Raw genomic sequence first — 10,387 nt, forward strand, 5'->3', positions numbered from 1 at the left:
CAGTGGTAATTAATCTGCTACCGATTTCTCTCAGTGGCACAAAAAATCGAATTGAACAACAGGGCTAAAACCAGGAAAAAGGGAAACACTTTCCAGTTCAAGTATTTTTTTTTCCCAGAAAGTGACCAAGAGTTCCATTTTATGGCAAAATTGATATTTTTAAAATTATTTTTGCAGCCTCATTTACATCTCATGAATCTACAAATTTTGCTCCAATAGAAAAATTTTAATCCAATTTTTGCTTCTTATGGATATATAAAAAATTACATTTTTTATTTTTATTGTTTTCTGCCCAAAAAATGCAATTTACATTTCATTTGAAAGTCTAAATTACAATTTAAATCTATTTTATACCATGATTTGAGATGCTATTAGGCCATAGTTGGACAAGGAATAGCAACAAAATAATTTAGAAAATGTACTGTTGGTGGCTAACCTACCACTTCAGTAGTAAATTGGTCATGACCTTTAAAATAAAGCATTTTGGTCCTCAAGTTTTTACGCTTATTTCAGTGGGAGGGAATGGGGTTGAATGAAGTCGACAATAATGAAGTTTGCTAAAAAAATTAGCTTTTTACCAACTTTTAGATGAACACCATTAGGGACGGATCTAGCCACTCGAGTGAGCTAGGGCGGAGCGTCGAGCGGTCATTGAGCGATTGTCCAAAATAGCAAGATTGTTTATTAATATTTAATTAATTTATATTAAAAGAGTCTTCAATCAATATATAAATGCACTAAAATATTAAAAATTATATACATATGAAAATATAATTCTATACAACCCAAAATAATAAGGAATAAAAATACATTTTTTGAATCATACACGTATGATCAAATTTCAAATTTTATGAACTTAAACGAGTTAAGATGAAGTTTATACATAAATAGTGATTAAATTATAAATACAAGCTTTAAGTTTGGCGAAACCTATTCAAAATTTTTAAAATGGTGAATTTTAGATATATTTTTTACCTCCAAAAAGAAGAATGTTTTTCGAACACTTAAAAAAATAAAGACCAATATTTAAAATTGTTCAAATTTGAATTTTAAATTGAAAAAATCTAACAATAAAAGTATATATTTTAAAGCAATAATTTAAGTCAAAAAAAATTTTAAACGGTGATTTTTAGAGCTATTTTTTACCCCCAAAAAGAAAAATATTTTTCGAACTCTTAAAAGAATAAAAATCAGTACTTAAATTATCCAAATTTGAATTTTACAAAATAAATTTATAAAAAAAATGACCTAATAAAATATATACTATGAAACAAAAATTTGAGTTGACAAATTTCTCAAAGAAATTATTTTAGAAACAAAAACTAATAATATAGAATTGTTTAATTATTATTTTATTGTGTTAAAAATCAATAGAAGAAGTGGAGGTTAGGAAAATTGAACTCCATGTCTCTCAAATGCAATCGAACTTCTCATTTGCAAAACAAGGCGATACCATTTAAGCCACAATCACTTTGCTACAAATGTAGTAAAGTTAAACATATTTATTTTTTATACTACATTTATATGTAAATTTTTTTTTTCTCGTCGGAGCCAGCACGGGCGGCTCGCCAAGTGCTGGCTCCGTCCCTGAACACCATCCATTGATACAGATACTTGTATAGCTAGAGCAAAAAGTATTTATTTATTTATTTTTATTTTTTAAAATTCAAACTACCCGATGGAAGAGAATTTATTCGTACTGAAAAAAAAAAAAAGAAAAAAAAATGACAGCACAATTGTCTTTAATGTAACATTTCAGTCACTAGTAAAATAATGCTGAGGAAAAGGATCCAAGAAATGGTTTGTGGGGAACAAGGCAGGCTCCACTTTGCAGAAATTTTGGTTTGGTTTTATGCAAAGGGACAAGATCATGCCGCAGTGCTGCTGTTTCATGTCATAGGAAATTGAGTAAAAAAAAAAAAAAAATTTCCTTTTGAATTTTAACTCTTTCGCAATTATTAAAGCCTTGTTTGAACCCCATTATTTTCTCATTAAAATAAAAAATATGACCGTTATTCATTATATCAAGCCATCATATTTGACTTTTTATTTCTTATATGGAGCCCATAACGACTATATTTTTCATTCCCATTTCTAAAATAATGTGGCTCAAACGGGGGCTAAATCGATACATCAACTTTTCAAAATTAAGTGACCAGTATAGTTGTATTCGGCCAATTGGCATTGTATTTTTTTTTTCTCTTTTCGTTCTGAATTATTATTATTATTATTATTTTTATTTGTCAAAGAAAAAAAGAAAGAAATTTAATTTTTTGAAGGTTGAAGGCGAACATGATTGGGATGAATGTTAACAAAAAGAGGTGAAGGGAAAGGAGAAGTTGGCAATGCGACAATTTTATTTTATTTTATTTTTTTAAGTTTTCCTTGTCTTGTCATTCCTAGCTCTTTATCATCATCTTCCTTTATCTCCATTTATGTTGGTCAGGGAACTTTTGTTTCAGTTTGATACACGAAGCACTTAAAGTAGTCAATTAAGCAAAAACAATTGACAATAATCAAGACAATACGTACCAATAAAGCAATTTGTAGAACTTTGAGGCCAAAATTAACAATATTTCAAATGTGGCAAACTGATATTTAGCCCTTGTTTGAACCACGTTATTTCCATAAAAATACATTTTTGAATAGTGTATTGATTGAAAATATGTAGTCAAAAAATAAATAAAAGTTTTGAATTTACGTGTAATATTATTTTATTAAAAAAATATGTGATTGAAATGATATCAAATCACTATTTAAAAATGTAATTATTTATTATTATTATTTTTTTTTATTTGAAAAGATATGGGTTAAACAGGCCTTATCTTTACTCCTCAAGTGCAAGGCCCATAGGGATTCTGGTCCAATGGTTTGGGCGTCGTCACTATCGCCTATTCAGAAGAAAGAGAAAACACAACTCTGCAAAAATAATAATAATAAAGTATTCTATATTAATTTACACGAACAAAAAGGGAAGAATATTCCAAATATGTGGGTTTGTCTTGAGAAGTACTTGTTTTTGAAAAAAAAAAAAAAGAAGAAAAAAAAAGAAAGTAAATTCGAGATCCCAAATATAAATTTCAAACTTATTAATTTCAATCTACCGTTTTTGTCTTTGTTTCAATGCAGCTGTTTGCATAATGAGAATTGATTGAATCCAATAACAGTCTTAATTTGAAGTTTGAATTTCAAATTGCAATTAATATTCCAATTCACGTGTTTCTTTACTATAGTTAGAACTGAACAATAGGCAAGATTTTGCCCTCATTAAATTGCAATCAATATTCTAATTCACATGTTTCTTTACTATAGTTAGAACTGAACAAATAGGCAAGATTTTGTCCTCATTAAATTACGTTTTATTTTTCTTTCTTCTATTTTCAATCATACAATCTTTCATAAAATAATATTACACGTAAATCGAAAATATTTTCTTCTTTTTCAATCATTCATTTTTTTCAAAAAATAATAATAATTATTAATCCATACATTTTCACTTTAAAAAATGGGGCCAACCGGGCTATTCATGTCTATTCATCCACGGATCTAACAAGCCATCAAATGAAGAGTGTAAATCGCCGGAATGGCATGAAGATTCCTGATCAAGATTTTTCTAATATCTTGCTAAAATATGTTTCATATCTCTCTCTCTCTCTCTCACATACAAAATCTGTAAAAATAAATAAAAATCATTGAAGAAGAAAACAAATAGAGCAGAAATTGTGATTCTTTCAAATAGAAAATGAATGTGGTAGGTGAATTAGAAAGTTTCAGAAAGGACAATAGTAGTTAGGTAAACTTAGGAGTGTCAATGAGTCAAATCGAACAAAAACTCAAAGTTCGGGTGAATTTATCTGAACTTTTTTATTGGCCCGAGTCGAGCTTAAATTAGAAATGTTAACGAGTCGAATCGAGCCAAAACTCAAAACTTGTGTAAAATTATCCGAGCTTTTTTACTGGCCCGAGCCGAAAGCTTGGCTCGGGCCTTACCGAGCCAAACCGGGAAGGCTTAAAATTTATTTATTTTTTTTCATTTATTATTATTTTGCTTTTTAATCCTTTTCTTTAAGGCAGCTGGCTGCCTTCTGCCTTCGTTAATAAGGTAGCAGGCTGCCTTTTTATATAAAGGCAACAGGTTGCCTTTGTTAATAAGGCAGTAGCCTGCTAACTTTAATATATATTTTTTTAAATAAATAGGCTGGAGCTCAGTCGGCTTGGGCTTGGCCGGGCACCCCAAATTGGGGCTCAGGCTTTTCTGGACCGAGTCATGGGCGACCCGATTACATCCCTAGGTAAAGCCATACAAGAGAAGCATCCAATAAAAAGAATAATTGAAAGGTAAATCTATAAATAGAATGTAGAGGTGAGTAGGTGGGACAAAAAGTTGTGCGTTTTATTTTAATTTTTCCAAATTATGCCTAATCTAATTTCAATTTATTTTCTATTTACAGCTAATTTTGACATTTTTTCCTTTTTTATAACACAGGTTTCTCAATTTTCCATCTTTCCTCTTAGATAAGACCGATTCGATAATATTCAGTTGTAAACAAAGAAATCCTTCGAGTTATTATTTATTAAAATAAAAGTTGGAGTATGTTCTATTGATTTGTCTAAGGGATTAAAAAGATGGTTTTCTCATCTCTATGTAGGGGAGCTCTCTCTACACAATGACCACTATCGACAATAAAAGGAAGAGGAGGAATGGTTTGTAAAAGGAGAATTGAATGATTAAGACGTCGACAATGAGAAATGTAGGAATTGGTTTAAATTATTAACCAAAAATTGGAAAATGAAAAGGTATGTAAAAGTGGAAAATGAAAAGGTATGACTACGTGTCAATTTCGATCAAATATTCAAACTTGGTCCGATGGTCAAATTACAAAAATAAATAGACCAATATATTCTACTTGTCGAGTAGATCGTCGTGGTATATTTGGAATCTCGAAACCAATTCCGAATGAATGAGAAATTACGGACCAAAGTTGGAAGAAATGGAGTGTTGCAACTTTTCGAAAGGTGCAGGTTTTAGCCAAGTGTTGTAACTTTTTTGAAAGGATGCATGTTTTGATCCACACTACTTCATTTGCACCCTTTCTATATTTATAAATAGAACCCTATGGACATGATTTTGGGTACACCATTTACATTGAACATTCATTCTTCTCTTGTAATTCTCTCCTTTCTAATTCTATAGTATTTCATACATTTCCTTTGTAGAAGGGAAATTTTGTCAAAAGTTCGTCGATTTCTTGTGGTTTGAAGTGCTGCTATCACAAGTTGTGAATCCATTATATCTTGGGAGAAAAGTATCATTCACCGTAAGCACCGTAGCGGGACAATTTGTCTTAAGGAAAGAGATAACATCTCGCCTTGGATTATTCTCTATTTCTACTCCTTAATCCTTGTTTTGCGTAATTTTTATACCGAAACTTTGTCCAAATTTTCATTCATATAAATTTTGTTTTGATCACGCTCTTGCGGGTTAAAATTGGTCAAACAAATATATCAAAAACCAACCCTTACATATCCTTTTTTTTATAAGTCGTCTCCAACAATTTTAAGACAAATTTTGTATCTTTGTGGTTGGTTATGGACAAACATTACTTTGTTTGAATAGTGATTTGTGTACCACTCCTCCACCGATATTATCATCATTTTATTGAACTTCTGTTTGTGTAACAAAAATGACTGTCATCGGGATTTCATCAAGTCAAAATGGTTCCAATAATGTGGTACCACCCGTGGTCATATCGTTGCATAATACTACTATCTCACATGGGGAAAAATCGAAAAAATTTGCAAGAGTAGACTTCAAGAGGTGGCAACAAAAGATGTTGTTTTATCTCACCACTCTTAATTTGGCTAAATTTTTAAAGGAAACTGCACCGGCTGTACAAGAAGGGAAAAATAATCGTGAATCGATTATTGCTTTAGATGCATAGAAACACTCGGACTTTTTATGCAAGAACTATATCCTAAAAGCATTGGATAATGCACTACATGAGGTGTATAGTTCAAAGGAATCAGCCAAAGAATTATGGGATTCTTTGGAGACAAAGTACAAAATCGAGGATGCCGAAACAAAGAAGTTCATTGTCGGTAAATTTTTGGACTAAAAGATGGTGGATTCCAAAACCGTGATTAGCCAAGTGCAAGAGATTCAAGTCTTGTTGCACGACATCCACGCTGAGAAAATGGAATTGAGTGAATCATTCCAAGTGGCTGCCATTATTGAGAAACTCCTTCCTATGTGGAGAGATTTCAAAAATTACCTCAAGCATAAATGCAAGGAAATGAATTTAGAATAATTGATTGTGCGCTTAAGGATTGAAGAGGTCAATCAAAAAATCGAACAAAGGCCAGTTGATCAAGATGGTGCAAATTTTGTTGAAATGGAACCAAAGGCAACAAACAAGAAACAAAAGGATCCTAATTATGCACCGCGAAGAGACAATTCCAAGAAAGCTAAGAAGTTCAAAGGGAATTGTTACAACTGTGGCAAGGCTGGACATCGTTCAAGTGAATGTCGAAAGTCAAAGAAGAATGCTCAAGCCCACATGGTTGCAAATAACACTCTATTCGATGGACTGCAAGAAATGAGTTTATCTACAGTAGTATCCGAATGCAACATGATTGAAAATGCTAGAGAATGGTGAATTGACACCGGCGCTACCCGCTATGTGTGTGCGGATAAGGGGATGTTCTCCAACTATCAAGAATTGAATGGGGAACAACTATACATGGAAAATTCTGCAAGTTCCAAAGTTGAAGGAGAAGATAAAATCACTTAAAAATGACATCTGGGAAAGAACTCGTTCTCAACAATGTCCTACATGTGCCGGATATAAGAAAAAATTTAGTGTCCGAGTCTCTACTTAGCAAGAATGGTTTTAAACTTGTATTTGTATCCGATAAATTTGTGTTGTCTAAGAATGAGATGTATGTAGGGAAATGATACATGTGTGATGGAATGTTCGAGTTGAACGTTCTTACAATTGTACCGAAGCAAGTCGTTATGAATAAAACTATAAATTTCGTTTACTTGCTTGAGCCTTCATGTTTGTGGTATAGCCGATTAGGATATGTGAATTACAAATTGTTGTGCAAACTAATAAATCAAAGTTTAATTCCGACGCATAAAATCAATCCTAATCATAAATGTAAAATATGTGTTGAAACAAAATTGGCTAAAACACCGTTCTATTCAATACAAAGGAGCACAACCCCTCTTGAATTGATCCATAGCGATATATGCGATCTAAAATTTGTACAAACTCGAGATGGTAAGAAATACTTTGTGACATTTATTGATGATTGTACAAAATTTTGCTATGTCTTTCTTTTGAGAAGTAAAGACGAAGTCTTAGATGCATTCAAAACCTATAAGGCTGAAGTTGAAACACAACTTGAAAAACAAATAAAAAATATTCGTAGTAATAGAGGAGGTGAATATGGGGCACCGTTTGAAGGCTTTTGTTCTGAACATAGAATTGTTCATCAAACAACGGCACCTTACTCTTCTCAATCAAATGGTATTACAGAACGTAAAAATCGAACACTTAAAGAAATAATGAATGCCATGTTAATAAATTCGGGTTTACCACAGAACGCGTGGAGGGAGGCTATTTTAATGGCAAATTGTCTTCTTAATAAAATACCTCTTAAGAAAATGGAAGAGATACCATATGAACTATGAAATGGCCATCCTCCATCCTACCAATACTTGAAAGTGTGGGGGTGTTTGGCTAAGGTTGATGTACCTAAGTCTAAACAAGTGAAAATCGATCCTAAAACGATAGATTACGTATTTATTGAATATGCCAATAATAGTAGTGCATATCGATTTTTTGTACACAAATTCAAAATACAAGACATACACGAAGGGACATAACTGAATCAAGGAATGCGACATTCTTTGAAAATATTTTTCCTTAAAAAAATAAGAAAAATACGAGTTCTAATAAGAGAACATATAAAACTACCAATGGAATTTCAAATGAGGAAGAACCAAGGCGTAGTAAAAGGGCTAGGACTTCCAAGACGTTTGGCCCTGATTTTCTAACCTATATGGTAGAAGATGATCCAATGACTTTCAATGAAGCAATGTCTACATCGGAAGCACCGCATTGGAAAGAATCTCTCAATAATGAGATAGATTCAATAATGCAAAATCATAAATGGGAGTTGGTTGATTTACCTCTTGGTAACAAGCCTTTAGAATGCAAATGGATATTCAAAAAGAAATTAAAAATTGACGGATCCATTGATAAATATAATGTTAGATTGGTTGCTAAAGGATATAGGCAAAAAGAAGGACTTGATTTCTTTGATACATACTTACCTGTGACTAGAATCATGTCCATAAGGTTGTTAATTGTAATTGCGGCAATACACAATCTTGAGATTCATCAAATGGATGTAAAAACAACATTTCTAAATGGTGAGTTAGAAGAGGAGATTTACATGGAGCAACCTGAAGGGTTCGTTTCTCCTAATCAAAAACACAAAGTGTGTAAACTTGTTAAATCCTTGTATGGATTAAAATAGGCTCCTAAATAATGGCACCAAAAGTTTGACAAAACAATGTTGTTAAATGGATTCAAAATCAATGAATGTGACAAATGCGTATATATTAAACATACACCGTATGCTAATATAATTGTATGTCTATATGTGGACGACATGTTAATAATGAGCAATAGTCACGAAATGTTGCTTCACACCAAAAAGATTCTAACAAAGCATTTCAATATGAAAGATATGGGTGTGGCAGATGTAATCCTAGGGATTAAAATCTCTAGAACGCAGGATGAAATTGTACTTTCACAATCTCACTACATAGAAAAGGTACTTAAGAATTTTGACGTGTTTGAGGAAAGGCATGCGAGAACTCCTCTTGATCCGAGTATGCACTTAGTCAAGAATACGGGAGAAAGCATATCACAACTAATGTATTCACAAATAATTGGCAGTCTTATGTATATTAGAAACTACACTCGACCGGATATTGCTTTTGCGGTGAATAAACTTAGTAGATTTACAAGTAATCCAAACAGTGATCATTGGAAGGCTTTGACGAGAGTTCTAAGGTACTTGAAGTATACCTTAACCTATGGATTACACTTCACAAAATATCCTACGGTACTAGAAGGATATTGTGATGCGAATTAGATATCTGATATGAAGGATTTTAAGTCCACTAGTGGTTATATATTCACCATTGGTGGAGCTACAGTATCATGGAAATCAACAAAGCGAACGTGCATAGCTCGATCAATGATGGAATCTGAGTTTATTACTTTGGACAAAGCTGGAGAAGAAGCAGAATGGCTTCGAAATTTCTTAGAAGATGTTCCATGTTGGCCCAAACCAGTACTTGCGATAAATATACATTTAAGGTTTGAATTCTCTAACCACTTATAAAATCAAGAAGGGTTCAGGGCCAAAATGAACCAAGTTGTAAGAACTAAGTACATAATAGGGAAGATATCTGTGTGAATACTGTTGTCTTGACTTACACCAAAAGTTGAGTGGTTCAAGACCTATGGTTCACCAATTAGCCGAGTAAGTACGATAGTATTTCGCTAAGGGAGGTTCAAGGCCAGAAGCCACCATCCCTAATGCAGTATTTTTTTGCACCCTTTCTACATTGCATCATATCATCGCATTTGCATATGCGTATCCTAATTTCCATTCATGTGGGGGATTGTAGGAATTGGTTCAAATTATTAATCAAAAATTGGAAAATGAAAAGGTGTGTAAAAGTGGAAAATGAAAAGGTGTGACTATGTGTCAACTTCGACCAAATATTCGGACTCGATCCGATGGTCAAATTACAAAAGTAAATAGACCAATTTATTCTACTCATCGAGTAGATCGTTGTGGTATATTTGAAATCTCGAAACGAATTCTGGATGAATGAGAAATTGCGGACCAAAATTGGAAGAAATGAAGTGTTGCAACTTTTCGAAAGGTGCATGTTTTGGCCAAGTGTTGTAACTTTTTTGAAAGGATGCATGTTTTGGTCCACACTACTTTATTTGCACCCTTTCTACATCTATAAATAGAACCCTATGGACATAGTTTTGGATACACCAATTGCATTGAGTATTCATTCTCCTCTTGCAATTATCTCATTTCTAATTCTCTAGCATTTCATACATTTCCTTTGTAGAGGGGAAATTCTGTCAAAAGTTCATCGGTTTCTTATGGTTTGAAGTGTTGCTACCACAAGTTGTGAATCCATTGTATCTTGGGAGACAAGTATCATTCACCGTGAGCACCGTAGTGAGGCAATTTATCTTAAGAAATGAGATAACGTCTCGCTTTGGATTATTCTCTATTTCTACTCCTTCTTAATCCTTGTTTTGCGTAATCTTTATACCGA

The sequence above is a fragment of the Olea europaea genome, unplaced genomic scaffold, assembly GCF_002742605.1.
Source record: "Olea europaea var. sylvestris unplaced genomic scaffold, O_europaea_v1 scaffold2900, whole genome shotgun sequence".
Classification (NCBI taxonomy): Eukaryota; Viridiplantae; Streptophyta; class Magnoliopsida; order Lamiales; family Oleaceae; genus Olea; species Olea europaea.